Source organism: Pieris napi, chromosome 21 (assembly GCF_905475465.1).
Source record: "Pieris napi chromosome 21, ilPieNapi1.2, whole genome shotgun sequence".
Lineage (NCBI taxonomy): Eukaryota > Metazoa > Arthropoda > Insecta > Lepidoptera > Pieridae > Pieris > Pieris napi.
Window position 1 is genome coordinate 6961650 of NC_062254.1, and position 18819 is coordinate 6980468.

General features: G+C 30.6%; 1 protein-coding gene across 1 annotated transcript in view; it reads left to right on the top strand.

The window, feature by feature from the left end:
* The first annotated feature begins 13799 nt into the window (after positions 1-13799).
* LOC125060108 (E3 ubiquitin-protein ligase lubel-like) overlaps positions 13800-18819 on the top strand; it is a 57875-nt gene continuing 52855 nt past the window's right edge. Inside the window, exon 1 of the mRNA XM_047664824.1 lies at positions 13800-13941. The gene's annotated coding sequence lies outside the window, so the exon portion shown is untranslated. The remainder of the gene's footprint in view (positions 13942-18819) is intronic.

The window sequence follows — 18819 nt, forward strand, 5'->3', positions numbered from 1 at the left end:
CGAATAGCGTTTCATTCCAGTGGCACTTGATAAAGAACAAGTTAAATCTTCAACGCTTTTATTTTTTTGTAAAAAATATAATTTGAACTCTTAATGATTCAGAAGATTTGAACCTTGAACTCCATTGAACTCGTTATGAGTCAGAAAATTGCAGTTTTAAGTGTTTAAACTTAATAAATAAAATATAGTAATATTGAAACAACTGATAAAAATCTATACCCAAGTTTGTTTGTTCTGTTTGAATCTCTGAGGTTGTGAAGGAAGTACTGTTCCTCTAACTAAAAGGGGGATCCTCGGCCAGTCTAACCCCTGACTGAGCCGAAGGCCCCAGTAGCTAAGGTCGAGATGTTCTATATATATAATATATATATCCTTATAGGCCGGAATAAGTTTGTCAGCGAGTTACAGGGTATGACGTCATTGCAGTGATTTTTAAGCGCATTTTGTAGGCATCGCTACAAAGTATTCAGATATCCTTACTTTTAAAAATTTTGGAAAACCTATTTATATTTCAACTTTCTGTTTTCACCGCAAATCGGAACGTAGTGCCGGAGTAAAAAAACTATTCTGAAGAATGGTACATTTGTCCGAATTTTAAAAAATTTCGTTAATTCATTAATTAATTCTTTATTTTTTTTAATTCGTTAATTTTTTTTAATTTTATTTTTAAGTGTCCAATTGCCAAAGATTTTGAATCAAGATTTGACGTCTAAGCAAGTTACAGTAATATAAGTTGGCGTTTAGTAAAAAAATAACAAATTTTGACAACAGCAATTCCCGCTTTGGAGGTCTCAAAAGCGTCGTTCAATGTTCAGTTCAAAAACTTTTTAAACTATTATAATAATAGAACTACATTTAGGACCTCTTCCCTAACACGGAAGAGACTTTGATTTCCATGAGATGCCGGACCACCTTCTGTATATTTGAACTATCCGTTCGCATAGATCCTCCAGGTACATTCTGTGTTCAGGGTGTGACACTGGGACAAAACAGCTTTTGAACTTATAACTATGTGTTAGGAGAAATCTATTTTGTAACTCGTAGCTCTATTCTAATTACATCAAACTAATTAGCAGTTTTAAAAATTGTATTCATTAACTCATTGTACTATTAAAAAATATCAGACGTTAAACAAAGCATTAATACTGGTTTAAGACAATACAAAGAATTCAATTGACAAAAAACTTATTCATAGAACATGTAACGGCTTCGCGATCAGATATAAATGTTATTTTAGATGATCCAGATAAAAAGTCATATTACGAGTGCTAAATAAAACTATTGAAGCTGGGCATTGGATAAGTGCCGCTACAAAATGAGGTAAATGTACATGTTATTGGGCCTATAATTGTGGCATATGTGGACAATTTTATAAAAAACTGGCAGTATGAAGTTTTATGTTTGATTCATTGCATTCATTTACTAATAATGGTTCTACTGATTTAAATAGCTAAAGTAAGCTTTGATTAAAATCTAGGTTCAAGTGCTAACAAAACAAATAAATTTGCATTTGTTTTTAAATTTCGTTTAAAAATGAACGTTTCAAACGATTGATGACAGCATAATTTTCTTTTTTATGACTTTTCTCTATTAACCCTATTTTAAACGCCTCTGTTGGTGTGACGGTTCTCCATTCTACCAGTTTTTTTTTATTATACTTAAGTAATTGCTTACGAAAAGACCGTTTTGATATTTCTCCTCATCAAATTTGGGCAATCTATCTCTTTTCGTCGGTGTTCTTGGTTACAGAAGGAGAAAGGAAGAAATAAACAACACCTGGGGGAAAAAGGAAACGGTTGACGCCTTTTGTTGTAAAGAAAATGAAAAAGTTGTTAGCTCATATCTTATTACATTTATTATTTTTGGTTGATAACGAGGCATTTACCTTAAAATTACATAACGTAACTTAATATACTAGTACTAGTCTGACTCAACTTTATAGCGCCTAGCTATATTACCGTCTCTTTCGTGTAGCGTACAATAAAACGAATCGGAATGATTGTTTCTCAGAGGGCAAAGATGTTTATATGAAACCAGTCAAGCCAGCTTAAGTCACGACTTCGGTTCAAATTTCGAGTAACTGACTTTCCGAGATTGAACGGAACAGTGAAAAGAAAACTTTCTTGAATGTTTTAATTAATTTTATGATGTAATATTAGTTCAAAAAACTATATAATTCTGTATTAAAGTGGGTTTATAAGAAAAACTGCTTATAACTGCGTTTAGTATATCATTTACCTATTATGGTAGATCCCGGAGATATAAGGAAGCATCCTAAGCCTCCCAAGACAGTGTGAAACAGCTCGAACTACTGATGGATATGACAACGATGGAAGAGCTCCATAACGAAATCCATAACGTTTTTATAAGTCATAATTCGTGCTAGGATTGGTCTTGGATACTTTTGGGGATAGAATCAAATAATAGGTAAGTTTGTTGAGTATCTTCTTTTTCCATTTAATGTATTTAACTGATACAACAATATCCCACGCCGACATCTTGGTAAACAAGCATAGTATTTTTAATACCTTTTGTTAAGAAAACCTTGGAATGGAAGAAGCGGTTCTTAAAGAGTATGCTAATCGATTTTACCGTGAAATCACAATAAAGGTCTCCTAATTATGATCGGACCAATCATAAGACGCAAGGTGCGAGACACCCCTGACCTCGCCTCATATCCTTCCCTTATACCAGAGATCACAAACCTTTTTAAAAACATTCATTTTAATTATGTAACTATTTTTTACTTAATAACCCGCGGTTACAAAGGGTCCTCACGGAGAGAAATAGACGACAATTTAAGAAAATATATGGAATTTTTAAAAATCCAATTCATAATGATGAAATTCCTGAGAACAATCAACTCATGTGCGATGCGCGACTATCGAACGGACGGGGAATTCCCCGTCGCTTGTTTTCGGTTGGTGTATTTTTTCGCGTGTGCGTTTATTACCGGGGACTTCTGCATAATAGCGCTGAGCCCCACAAATTCACGATCCATGGTTGTAGGTATACGAGAGCAGCTGGAATAACTTTGTTACGGAGTTTAATGATATAACGTGATCGTTTTGTAGCTGAAGATTATGATGTACACACTCTCTACACTCTCTCTCTCTCTCTCTCTCTACACACTCTCTCTCTCTCTCTTTCTACACTATTTACTCAATTTTTATACTTATTATCCAAATCTTTGATCAATCCATTGCGGAATTTAAATTAGCAATCTGTTGCTAAGGTTTTATAATGGATGACAAATCGTAAAATTTTAATGAACCGGTTGATAAAAACCCGAATCACCTTGACACCTAAACTAAATGCCAGATCAACTCGAGCATCGCATAGTGTTAATAACAAAAACCTCCGAGGGCCATACAAATTAAGGTCTTTTACTCTTCGGTAAAAACTATTTACATCTTCGGAATATTATTATTATTATTAAAGCTTTAGTAATCCATACATAATTGGTTAGTTTGCATTCCTTAATACATCCATGTATTAGTATAGGTTTTAAACAATTTTAAGTTAGATTTCTTTTTTAAGTGAAACTTCTTAAGGCGTATGAGGGTAATTTTTTACGGATGAAACGTCACGAAGATGTGCAACGTTTTTGTTGAAGAAAAGGGAGAGAGCTATTGAGACCGATTGAGAGGGATGAATTACCTTATTAAAATTCTATTATTAAAATTAAAATTTCGTAAAGAGAATTGATGAAATATAAGTATTTTATATTTTATGAAAAATTATTTATTGAAATCTCAAGTGACGAATTGTAAATTAAAATGCCACGTTTTTTAAAATCGAAGAAATAAATTAAAAAAAAAATTTGTTTTAATTTTCGACACTTAATATTTTAATGACAATTAAATTCATTAAATTACTAATATCTTACTTTTTCCCTCCCTCTAAGTCAAATTTTTAGATTTGTAAATATAAACAAGACATCAAAATTAGTTTTCCAAAGAAGTTTCACTTCTGACATGTGTACATTTTTTTACCACGCACACATTTTTTTTCTTTTTTAGTGGTCTAGTTTTTGTATGGCCCCTTTTAGGGTATTTATTTAGGTCCATTTCTCTTTGTTGTGAGCTATGGCTAAATATCTTTCAGGCCGCTAGTTAAACGGCGCTGTTTAGTTGAGATGGCTGCGACATATTTATTGCATATTTTCACCATTAATTTCACATTTATTGACATATGCGAGAACACGAGGCGACTAATACATAAAATATATTATTATGTGACTCCTTCATTGTTTATCTAGAATTTGTAATCGTACATTAACAATTTTATTATAATGTAACGCGCATATAATGGTAATGAAAATGTTCGAGTAATGCCACGCTTTTAAAGAATTTTAAGAGCATAACAAGGATAAAATTTCTGAATATCTTTCATACATTACGTAAGTATGTATGTAATTGTAATTAAGCACTTAGTTTATAAAGCTTGGTATTAATATGTAGTATATAAAACATATAACCTGTAGGAGGTACTAGGTTTAATTTCCGGCGAAAAGCAAAACACTTTAAGGGGGTAGGCACATGCGTTAAAATCATCAATCAAACTTTTGTTAGGTTACTTCGGACTATACAATCTCAAGTTACGATTTTTTTTCTTTTCTTCACGCCTTATCGGAATATTCATAAGACTTAGAAACAGAAGAAAATTGTGATTGATTTTTATTCCTTAAATTATAAATTTAATAACCTTCGCAAAAATTTATCTAATTGTAGAACTGTATTAAAATGTAATTTAATACTCAACATTACTTAATATTATGTAACAAGGTGCATATGTCAAATCTGTACTGTCCTATAATTTTAATTTTAATCAATAAACATATATACGTTATAAGCTAGTATTTTTTTCCATCAAAACGTTGGACGCCTCTGGCTTAATGTATGTAACTATGTAACCTTGCATTACCCAAAAAACGTCACATTAATTTCCCTTCCTTGTATCATCATGTAATTTTAACATTGTACGTACAAAAAATTATAATACATACGTATTTTTCACTCGTCGAAGAATTAGATATGCATTATTGCGCGCGAATAATATTGCATTTATTGCAATGTCATAAATTCTACTTATGTGCTAATAGTCTAGTCGACAAGTTGAAAATGGAACAAAATAGAGATACTACTCTTAAAATTATGTGCGATAGCTCATTGGTAATTTTTTTTTGTAAATTTTTTGATTATCATGAATATTACTTTTATTTAAAATTAAAAAAAAAAATTTCTATACTTTGTTATATATGGTTGTTTTTGTTAATTTTAGAAGTTTTAGAAAAAAAATAAACAAAAGTTGAATATTTGTTTATAACAAATTGGTAAGTTAGTAAACAATAGAATTGTTGATTATGATTTTTAGGAAAAAAAAATTTCTTAACTAATTATTTAAACAATAGAAAATTAAAAAAAAACAATTAAAAATTGTTATTAAGGAAAAAATTTTTTTTAAAAATCATAAAATTTTTAATGTAATAAAGTTGTGTTAAATTTTTTTTTTAAATATTGATTTAATCAATTTGTTTAAAAAAAAATTATCAACAAATGGCGGGAATTTTTTTTTGCAAATCAATAAATATCTTGTATTAATAAAAAAACGATTATATGATGATTTAGAAAAAAAAATTTTTTTTTAACATCATAACATGGATTTTTAAGTTTTTGTTTAAGTAAAAAAATTGTTATTAACAAAGTATAAATATTTTTTTAACTTTTATGGCACGATCTTGTTAAGTATGTATGTAAGAAAGGCTCTACGAAGCGAAATATTTTTACGACCATTATTTAAACATTTTTTTTTCACTTACAATTAAGACGGTCGTTCGAGAAAATTTCGTTAGTTAACAACTATTTAACTTGTTGAAAAATTAACTTTAAGTAAAATTTTCAACGGGAATAAATTAATTATAGTGTTCAGAACACACCATAATTTTTTCAAATTTTAAAAAAAATATTCAATACCTTAAATAAATTAATTAATGTGCCGTAGTCGCTTTTGACGCCACGCGCGAATCCTAAAAATGTCACCCGCAGACCTATTTTCAGCGTTAAATTAACATTATAAATAATGGAGATAGAGTTCTGGGAGTCAGGAGTTTTTTATTAGAAATTTCCTCCTCTTTTAGAATCTTTATTTGAAATTTCTTAAATATTAATAGTTTATTAAATATTGGCAAAAAACTAAATGCCATTATTTTTTCATCTTTAATGGTCTATAACTTTTGCAATTTTTTATGTGCTAATACACGCTTTTAGCACATTTTTCTAGACGTCATTCCGGATCCAATGAGCTATCGCACATAATTTTAAGAGTAGTATCTCTATTTTGTTCCATTTTCAACTTGTCGACTAGACTATAAGAATAATCAGTGTAACTTGTATGTATCAAACATAAAAGTTTATATTATCCTTTTCTTAAATATGGAACTTAATGAACCATATGTTATAAACATGATGTTAATGTCGAAATCCTTTTTCCATAACTTAATACAGAATTATATAAGCATTATAGAATTCTTAAAATATATATACCTCAGCCACAGATTCAAAATCGAGACTAATAAATCCTATATGTTGTGTATAGGTATTCTGTATCTATTTCGTACACATTTCTTTATGAGCTTTCTGTGGATGACACACGCAGCCGAGTTTATAGAAATAAGATATGTCATGCCTCATGATGTTTTCCATCATCGTACGAGCAAGTGTTAAATGCGCACATAGAAAGTCTTTTGGTGCAAAGGCGGTGATAGAACCTACAACCTTAGGGATGAGAGTCACACGCTGGAGCCACAAAGCTAACACTGCCTAATTTGATATACATATACAGGAAACATAAACTGTGTCGACTCTGAAACTAACACAATCAATCAATCTCCTAAGAAACGAACTTATTTGTAACAGGGTTAAGAAAGCCTGAGTTTAACATCCTCACTGGGTCTCTGCTGGCGAAGATTTACTTGGGCATAGACAATAAATTTGTATACTTTACAGCATGCATACAAATCTAATTTTACTCATGAACCGACTTAAAACTGGAAGTGAATAATCCAACAGGTATTACTAAAATAGAGAAAACGTACAACAGCACTTGATTTTAACAATTGTTTGGTTTTTATTTATTTTCACGCATAGCATGAATCTAGGGAAATCCAGCGTCAAAATGTCACGAGTATTGGGTGATGTAAGCGTCAACCACAGGTTTTTCGATGTTTCACTAGTTTGTGTGACTTATTTTTAAACGGATTTAAAAATAAAGGTAGACAGTTAAACCTATGGTTTAGTTGAAATTTGTTATTATTTCAGTAATAAAATTTGGGCTTGTGCTAATTACAGTATATTCAAAAATTTCTCCGAGACTTAAAGTGGAATCGAAATTATCCTTAACTTAGGAAAAAGTCCAAGTTTTATCAGAATCGGTTCTTAAGTTTTTGATTAATATATATGCATTTCTGTAAGACACATATATCTAGGTAAAAATAAATTGTGATTAAACAAATAAAATATAGTAACATTTTACTGTCATTTACAAAACTTACTAGCTTATAGCTATAACGTTTAGTATATTATCACTTTATATTCCTCCAGAAATGTTGCTTATTAATTACAGAAAAAAATTAAAAAATGCTAAAACATTAGTAAAAAGTATTCAATACAATAATTTTTTACATATATATATGACATATTATCTAGGAAGCTAAAGTGAATAATAAGAGAATACGCCAAACACCGTCCGGGGCCAAACACTCTTCGAAGATTTGTACAATGACTTAAAATTACAAAACAATTCTCCGTGGCGCACTTAAATTACGACATCTCGCACCGGATACAAGTCTTCGTCAAATGCTGTCTTTGCCGCATTTGGGGTATATACTAGCCTAAGAAGATATCTAAATGAGCACTCCAAAGAGATTCATATAACATCCCCAAGCAGGCGCTTGATTGGAACCCAAGCAAGGAAAGGGGTAGCGTGGCCGTGCCAAGCACACAGTACAGTTGCAGATCAAAGAGAGCCGAAAAGACTTGGAGTGAGATGAAATACGAGGCTTAAGACCGAATGCGATATATAGACTCACTGTGGACGCCCTCTGCCCCATCTAGTCTGCATTAAAATATTTTCACAATACAAATATTTGACAGTCTGATTTTAGGAAAATAAATGTAAAAAAAAAAACATTACTTTAAATCCTTATCAGGTTTTTCTTAAAAATTTAAAATATAAGTTGAGGTTGTTGATATTGAGCATGGAACACAAAAAACTTTGCTTCTTCTGAGCCTTGAATGGGTGCGTCATCGCTGTGAAGTCAGCGAGATGGTAACTAGAGTGTAATTAATTGTCTTGTTTTTCAACTATTTACGCAGTTCATTAAGACATGGGGTGTTTAATTGTAGAAAATTTGGTTAATATTATGTAATTATGAGTACACAATCGTATCATATATATATTTAACTGTAGTATTTATATTTCAGTTAATTAACATAAAACCACAATGAATTATGCACCATGCATCCTCAGGAATCACACTATCTATTATCAAAGTAAATACAAAAAAAATATAGTCTTTGTTATAATGGACTTTTCAGCGTATGATGTTTATCGCCGCATCCATGCAGCGGGACTTTATTTAATAATATGTAATATATTATTATTGCCGTCCTACTAATAAACAAAAACAGATTTTTAATTTTTTTTTCTACTACAATAAATTAGGTTGTACAGTGTACTAGTACTAACGTCATCATCTTCATGGTATACCTACCAGCACAATCTATCTCGTGGTTCTCGTTCATCAAGTTTCGAAGTGTTCGAACCCCTATTGTTTCGAGGTCTTTGACACGGGTTTTCTTTTGCCACCAGGTTGAGAGTTCAGTAAGAACCTTGGCATTCTGACGTCCGACATTCGGTGCACATGTCCCAACCACTTGAGACTGCCGCATTTTATTAGACGATGTTGGCGTCGTCATAGATGTTATAAAGTACTTTATAGAATAGAATACGCTAACCATCTTCGTCGCAAACTGGGCCAAATATTCTTCGAAGATTTGTACCAACTTAAAACAACAACGATACCTCTTTAAGCTACACAATATATGTACAAAATATCTTCATAGCAGACGATTTTGCAAAAAAACAACAGTAAAAAATATTATCATTGTTACACCGGCCTTTATCAATGGTTCGTTAAAGTTGCTGCTGTCGCAAAAAATCGTAAGGACAGAGATTATTTGTACAAAATAAGATTTATGTTTAAATTTTTATATTAATTATCTTATATTTCAATCAAAATCAGAACTGAAAACCTTTCGTAGTAATATTCGAAACATCCATATACCAAAACAAAAGATTTTACAACCTGCCTTAGTCAACCCGTTATATACATAATAGAAGAGAAATGCATTGTTTCATCAAATTAAAATCTAAAGTAATACAAAATATTTCTGTTTAAATGAATTTAATATATCGACTTCATGATTGAGCGAAAATATTCGTAAAATAATTACGGCTTGTAAAACATCAATGTAAGCGTAAATTTAGGCACATTAAAGAATGTGCCTTGCCGAGATATAAAATAGAAGTACATATATTTCATATACATTTCAGACAGTATGTTAAACAAGTTAGTTCAAATAGTACTTACGTTATAAGAGGCCAAAATTTAAATGATCTAGCAAAATTCAACGTGCGGTTTTATTGAGTTTTGCGGAGAAGGAAGTACATAAAACGTTATTTGCTTGAGAATAGTGTCACTATAACCTGAGATTAGCAACGTGATCTGACAACAAGTAGGTTCAAGCTAGGAGACGTGATATGGGCAGGAAATAGGGGTAAACAAGTGGGGCGGCGCTCGAGCGTAACAAGCGTTATTGGGTCGAATATCTTGTACAGAAATATACGGTCTTACAATTTATAAACTTCAATTAATAATAAGAGATACCTACCCTTTGACTTTGACAAAAGTGTATTTCTAACTTACTTTAACTCGCTTAATATGTTGTCATTAAAATAATAGTTCTGAGATAAGAAATAAAAAAAGCAAAGCCCATTCTCGGTTTACTTCTATTTCAAATATATAATTTAAAAATTATTTTTATAAAATATGCAATTTCGAAAATTTCGTGTAAGTAAAATGATAATACGTATGCTTTTGTTTATTTGAGAGAATTTATTAGTATCTACTTCGTGTAATAAATAGGTTTTGGAAGATATAAGTAGTAATTTCATCCCTAATGCCTTGAGACAAGCTGTGAATAAAGCGGCATGGAGGTAGCAAGTCGTATCGGTTAGGCCTTACAAGACAGGCACGATCAGTGATGAAGACTTCGAAGAAGAACTGCACGGTTAATAAATAATATAAATATAATGAAACATAAGTATATTAGCTGAAAATTAACATCCAACAAAAATATTCGATTAATAAATCATATTACAACAAAATATTGAAATTGTTAATATCGGAAGTAGAACAGGAAAAACAATTGTCAGCGAATAGTGACCCAAATCTTCAGAACATCTAAGCACAATAGAGTCTACCTGAGTCAATGAAAGGATGTGAATGCTATAGCAAGGATGCAACGCTCTGTTTGTAAGCCTTGGAATGCGGAGATAACGAATGATATGTCTGGCTAACAGCCGTGACTTTGCGTGGAAATTCTTTAAAAATCTGTTATTTTGTTGGTATCTCTACAATATTGTCAATATACGCGAATATATGTACGGTAATTAACAATATTTATGACTCAGTAGTCAGTACTCTACAGATATAGTTCTCTCGCTGATAACACAATACACAAACAATAAAATTTTGACATCTTTATTTTGGTATTTATTTACGAAAACCCACATTCTTACTACCTGTAACATACTAATTACAAATACGTATCAAGCCTCAATGGAGCATATATGGATTATAAACCTACGTAAAGAAACAAACGGATAAATTATGAATCACCTAACAATATATAACAATTGGACAATAGTTAAAAGTCAGGTTTATCTAACAAAAATGTTATCACACTATCGGAAATTCACTTACGACAATCGAGTGAAACAGACCATAACTATTTCATATATAATGGAAATACAATTCTTAACTGAGTTTAAATGTAAAACAATCATGATATTATTATAGAAACGATAAAACCGAGCGTTGATACAATATTCTGCTTATGGGTCCTCTGATTGAGTTGTATTTAAAACTAGGGGCTCGTGCCCTAGCCTCGTGAGGACGTTTTGGTAATAAATAGAACCTATATTACTCAGGAGTAATTTAGCATCCTATTTGTGAAAGAATTTTAGAAATCTGTCCAGTAGTTTCTAAGTGTCTTCGTTACAAACATTAAAAATACACATCATTCCTTATGGAATTAATTGATTACTGTAACATGTCAAAAAATAAATGCGTTTAATATGTACATAATGAAACGTCCGTTTTATATTATTGACTAGAAATAAATAATGGAACTGTTACGAATTAATTTGAAATTTTAAAGCGTTGTTTAAGACTTCTTTATGATCTGGAAAAAGATCCAAAAACAATAAAACTATGTGCGTGACTCATTTGTTTAAATTTAATTTATGATAACTACATTATTAATACGTAAAGCTCTATATTATGTTCATTTTCAGAATACACATGCTTAAGAATGAGTTCATGATAAGTACATATTAAATTGTATAAAATGTAAGAGCACTCGTTTTTACACCAATCTCCGACAACAGCAAAAGTAGTATTTCTTATCAAACTTTTCACTTTCTTTACGTATAGGATTTACTTTCAAAAGGCTTCCTGTCGTATTTGAGATATTTATATCCGACCGGACACCGCAAATCATTTCCTTAATTAATTATACAATCACATTTTGGATTACTAAAAGTTATTTTATTCTTAAGAAACCCTGACGGTCTCCGTATATATGGCCTATAACATGAGGGACTTGCCGTACCTCGAAGTATGTATATTATATTTATATTCAAACAAAAAAGGAGCTTTTATTTTCTTCAGCTCCAAAACAATCTTCTCAAACGATTTTCATAAATAACAATAGGAAAGTCATAATATAGTGTATTGCTTTCAGCGTAAGTGAAAAGAAATATTACAAGAATATTTTATGGAAATAAAAATTTCAAAATTTACCGATGAGCCAAGGTTATTGAGAAACATAGTTGCTTCATGCCTATCTATCAATGCTTCCGCAACTATATAAATTATATCGTCAAGCAATCTCGGCAATATTTATAGATTTAATGACCTTAAAATTAATTTGCGATAGTTTTGCATCAACCGAGTGAATAATAATCAGCCTCGCTACTCTATAATACGATTCCAATTATTAACTGAATATTTAGTTAATGACAAATTACTATAAGAGTAAAACTTGGCGTACTACTTTAATAAAGCAAAGCGGGGATATCTCAACAACTGAATAATAGGAATCGGAATCATTATTTTAGTAAGCTGATGTCATGATGCCTTGCTTATGATAAAATCGCTAATTTATTTTGACATAGGTATGTGAGTCATCGAATTCTCGACTCTTACCGTAAAACTAGCTCTAAACGTAACTTTACAATCAATATAATTATAGGATATTACAATGCATTAATATGCTTAGATAAACCCTTACTTATGTATCTAATATTGCCTTATAATCCCCATATCCGTTATATTTTTTTCGGGTTTACTTGCTCTATGAAATGATCATAGACACAGAAAATACCTATGCTCCAATGCTACGGGAATAAATAATAAACTTCCTGGTTTTAATACTTTTAAATTTAGAATTGTACTGACGTTAAATTATTTACTTATAAGCAAAAATAGAAAGTGCTAAGTAATAAGTCTGACAGAACTTTAATCTAGTTCTTTCAATATCTGTAGCGCTGATATTGCAACGTTAGGATTGCGGATAGGATTGAAATTGAAGTCGGGATCAATCGCAATCGCTATTGAGAGTTACAGGTCATTTCTGTTCTTAAAATTAAACTTGGACAACAAGGATACTTCTGTTTCCAAGACTTAACAGAGATCTCTATACTACTAAACTACTACTCTCAAATAAAATACTAAATATTATTTTTATATGAAAGCGTGTGAAATCTTGCATTGCCATATCAGCGGTAGGGTGTTCTTGGGTTTTCTGAGTATTAAATATAAGATGCTACCTGCATCTTTATAATAACTTTTATAACCCTGATATTGAAAACTCAGCTTTGCATGCACGATGAAATTCGATTGTTTTCATTTTTTGTTTAATTGTTTAATATTATAATAAAACCTTTCTATTTGAAATTACTGTTTTGCTAAACCTAATGAATAAATATCAAAGGAATATTTTCTACGTATTTATAATTAGAATCTTGAAAAGTGAACGTCAACTTCCTTCCTTCTAAATCAATATCGTGGCCTTGTTTTTTGTGTAAATGCAATAATTACTTTAATAACACCAGATCATTTTACTCTTACAATCCATTGTTTATTTCCAGAAATAATTAATTCCGATAATTTAAATATTTTTCACACGCCGTCGTCTCAGTTTTCTTCTTGATTTCATCGAGAAAACATTTGAATACATTAAATACTAGAATCACTTCTTTTGTGCCAATATAAAATGTAATTATTTTCAATTATGTATTATTGAAACAATTTTTTATCGAATCAAAATTATCTTAAGACGTTGGGTCCCGTCATAAGGATTCAGAGGAACAAAGAACGGGAAGAGGTAAGACTATGACGTATTACCTTTCCAACTCGACAGGGTTACAGGTGGCCGTTCGGCCGGTGCACGTGACCGGGCGCCACTCGTGCGCGCGCCGCGGACCTAACCGCTTCGAAATTCAAACGTCTAACCGAATTTTGCGTTCCAATACTTTGTTTAAGTGCCAGTGGAACAAAATTGGATTTTGTGCAAGTGTTACTTACGTAAACAGGTTGGTTGTATTATTTTTCTTTTGTCACATACATCCCTTTTGTTCCGGTTCCTGAGGGCTCAACAGGACGTTCAACTGTTCTTGCATAAACACTGCGTTTTAAAACCGGGCTTCTTTAGACGATTTCGAGGTTATGATTTTGTTTTATTTCGCTGTTTTGTACAAAGGAGTTCCGTTTCGATACAAAAAAATAGTCAATTTAGATATAAATTATCTGTTCGATGTTAAGTCAATCTTCTTAATAAAAGAGTTCAACGAGCTTTGGGTTAATAGTTTTTGAGTTCAAATATTAAGGATCATTTTAAATAATGGTTATGGGTTATAATCAAGAAATTATACCGAATTTGGCGGTTGTAAAAACTCATCTTCTGGTTTTTATACTCTTGGGTTCACTTTATTCCGCTTTTTATTTTAAAAAGCGACTCCGTTGATTATAAAATCGTGACAGGAAGTTTATCCTTATAAAAAATCCTTAGTGATCCCTTCACTTTATAGTTTTGTTGCAACTAAGTTATGTAGACCAGACAATATATAAGCATAACCCGAAATAAGAAACTCTCAAAGCCTATGAAAAATGTATGTTTTTTTTTCATGTTAGAAGAGATATAAATAAGGAAGCCCTAAATTTGAGAGTTCCGTGAAACTAGGATAAAGAGAAACCAAATCAAGATTTAATGCTACAATAGACATAATCTTGTAATCCGTTTTTAATTAACCTTATTTGGTGTGATAATGTAATTTTCGTGTTTTATTTCTATCGTGTATATGAGATCAATTATATATTTATTTCTATCTGATTAGTGATTACTTTAACTACATTATTCTGAAATAATAGATAAAGGATGCTACTTTTCAAGCTATTTCAAGCATACAAAATTGTCTGTTGTGAATTGAAAATTCCATTGAAATTGTATCCCAATAAAGATCCCAATATTTTTGTTTTAAAGCAACCAAGGCATATTACTACTAGACAACAGAAGTCGTCGGCTGAGATTGTATGTAAAATGCGTTCTTTGTTTTGCATTTATTAGATAATTTATATAATATTACCTAATTAAACGATAACGAAACATAGAATCGTCACGTTTTCACTGACTTTTCAATTATCAATTCAATTGACAAAGATTGCAGTCTTGTTGGCCAATTTACTGAAAACTATTTGGTAAAAGATTTTTATTGCGTAATAAACGGAATTAATAGATACAATTTATAATTTTAATTATTATTATAATTCAATGTTAATTTATGAAAATATACAAAATCAATCCATATTTTCGTTTACTTTTAAACAATAAATGTAAAAATTTCAAAAATAGGAGCGCTCTACGTTCGTTTTGAAATATTTTTATTTCTGTCTTTTGCTATCTCAATATTCTTGAAATTTATAAATAGTATATTAGACACAATACTAGAACTCAAAAAAAAATATTAACGGTAATATATATTTACCACTGGTGCATGGAATTAAAGATTTTCCAAACCCGATTTATATATGTATGTTTCTAATATTTTTTATGATATAAAATCAGCCTTAAGGTTTTTTTATTTATTAAGAATATTTACAGCTTATAACTAAATTAAGTACCAAATATAAACAACTTTGGCAATATTTTTTTTTACATATAAACAAGTATTTAATAATTAGATGAATTGATACAAATAAAATCATTTTAATCCAGGCTAACTGGTATAAAGAATAAACAAAATAAATTAGTTGAGGAATATTCAGGGCAGTGACTTATTTCACTAAAGAATTCAGATGTCAGAGCTCTCCTTGCCGACCCCACACTTGAGCCGATCAGGTCAATACCAACAATATTATAAATTCAACTACAAAACAAGATCACATGAATTACATTTATTCCATGTCCTCTAAAGAATCAACTAAGTATTTTTATTAATATTTAAACTATTGCACAGTAATTACGTTTACATAAATTATTTTATGATAATTTATTGTGCTGTCGCCTGGGTTTATATTAATTAATATCTGCAATGTATTTACGACATATTACATAAATATACGATTATATTGTTATTTCACTGTGGGCTATAGAAATCTATACATATAATAAAATATATAACCAAAGACTTAAATGAAGTGTGTTACATTGTTTCCGTGTAGGTATATAACATTAAGTAGCATTGGTATGTATTTGTACAGATCTTTAAAATTAAGATATATGTATATGTGTAGAAAGAAAAATAATCCGACTACTAGGAAAATACTGAAAATCATGTTTTTTTTTCCTTCCGTTTCATAGAACTAGACTATATGTCATCATAACATAATATAGTCTTTGCTTTCATGAAAAAAGAAGTTAAAAATAATTATTTTTGAACGGAACATCTTCAACGAAATTTTAAGTTACCTGTTTTTTCTTAGAAAATATGTTGATCACGTCCTATTACTCTTCTGTCAGTAAAACGCTTGTTCTTCAAGATTCTTTTAAATTTTTTTCGTTATTCGTATCTAATCGAAGAATAAAAATTCAATGAAAAATTTGCCAATTCCAAGAAGGATCAAATACAAACGGGTTTCGTTCGACCTTCTAATCTCGGATACAACAGAATTTTCGTTACATTGACATTTTTTCTATATTTAAATCGGCAAAGTTCGAATGGAAATCTTCATATAAATGTTCTAAAAACATTAGCGCTTTTAAGATTCTGTTATTATGTATAAAACATATATTTGGAAAAGTAAATATATACGAACAAAAACGTTTATATACTGCTACGAATTAATTGTATAATATTTTTTTTTAATATTTACTAATAATAATGAATTTTTATTTTTAAAATTGTCCACCTCTCGTACTTTACAGTAGGTAATATTTCCATAACATTACTCAATAAAGAATATTTTTAAGCGTGATAATGTCGTAATAATAAATAAATGAAAGAGATCCAAATTTATGTATGCAAGCGTAAAATTAGTTTATATAACGAAGTTTAATATACGTAGCAATAAATTATTATAGGAAAAAATTCAATAAATCTGAAATGAATGGGTATTTAAAACAATAGATCAGTATGTGCGTCGGTTAAAAGCTCGTGACTCACCCTCTCGAGTTCCTGTATCGACATAATAAATACTTGACAACTTAACATTCACTTTTAAATATATTATATATATCGTATGCTGTTACAAAGTTTAATATATGTAAAATAACAATAATATAAAAACTTGTGTGTGTGTGTACACGCATTAGAAGTTTTACTTCTTTGGCGTAACAAGATAAAAATATTTTTACAATTTTTATCTTTCGCCTTATTCTACATTTGTACAATAGACTATGACACAAACAATAGAAAAATGGTATTTAATACATTGAAAGTTTTATTATAACGCATAATGCTAGTTAAATAAAGTTTATTTAAATAGCACAATAAAATTATTTCGACATAATTAAAGAAATTGTCATTTTTTATTTTAAAATTTTGACTATGCTAACTTCAGAGTGTCGGTTTTTTGTAACGGTGTCTGAGTGTCGGGTTTTTGTGACGGTGTGCGCACGCATCGTAAAAAGTTACCCTCATCTTTCCCTAACGCGCCAAAGTATAACTTCAATAATAATAACAATTTAAGCCTTTATATTCCGAAACTATGTGATGTTGTCTTTGACTATGAGTCTAATATCTTTTCACTTCAGTATATCTCAGAGTTCGGTGTGCTTCTTTTTAAAGGCCTAACCATTTCCAATGTTCTCTACCCTTTGCGACTCTTCTCCAGTTGTAGTCTGCTGTTAATTCGAGTTCGACTTTTACGTTGTCAGTTTCTTCTTCGTTTTCCGTCTCTAGACCATTCCGTCAATATTTTGCTCCATTATTTATAGGGGCTCCGTAGTATATGACCCGTCCATCCCCATTTCATCTATCTTATGTCTGTATGTTAATTATATTTATAGTATTAAATTATTATAAATCTCTAGGTCGACTGAAACGATTTTAAAAATGATTTTACCAATGAAAAGCCACGTCACCAGTGTCATAGGTTAGCGATATATTAACCCGAAATGTATATACTTTTCCGTGTTGAGTCGAAGATGAGAGAAAAAACGGTCTAACCAAAACGTGTTTTACAAAACTGCCTTCACTATTGAGGTATATGATTCAGTTATATTTATATAAACAGCTAGATAAACAATAATGTACTTAATAGTTGGTTGTTTTGGCCTCTTGACCTCACCTGACCCTACTAAAAAATCTTTTATCAGAATGAAACAAATGCATAGGCACTAGGAGAGACACAATTTTAGTAGTCAGCTACGATTTTCTAATGGTATTATGATTATGGAACATTTAAATTATGTCTATATTAAAAGTTGAAAAACAATACTAATAACGTAATCACTATTGGTTGAACGTAGAGTGAACGATCTGTATTCGGAAAGTTCCTTTGATAGAAAGAGAAGGTATTGTTTAGGAATGAGCGGGACAGGTAATACGCACGTCGATGGAAGGAGTGGTGCAGTATGCGTTTTTACTGCAACATTTCTGCACCTTTTGTTGTGGTCTTAGTGATGTGAGATAAGCGACGGATTCCATTTTCAAATTTCGAATTTTACCGTTACCATGGCAACGTTGCACCTGTAAGGTCTTATGAGATGTTTAATAATCTTTGTAGAATATTTGTCTTTACCGTTAATATTTTTTTATATGAACAAAATATTAGGAGATCTGGCATAGATGGTAGTTATATAATAATTTTAATTCAAATTTATCGTAACGGTCCGATGAATTCAACCTGACAACATAAAAAACTCGTTCTATTTTAATGTCGGAAGAGACTTGACCACACAGCTGTCAAAGTCATTGACGGCCTTGGCCGATTTTAAATTTTTCTTATCTAGATAGCAAACATGCATATATCAA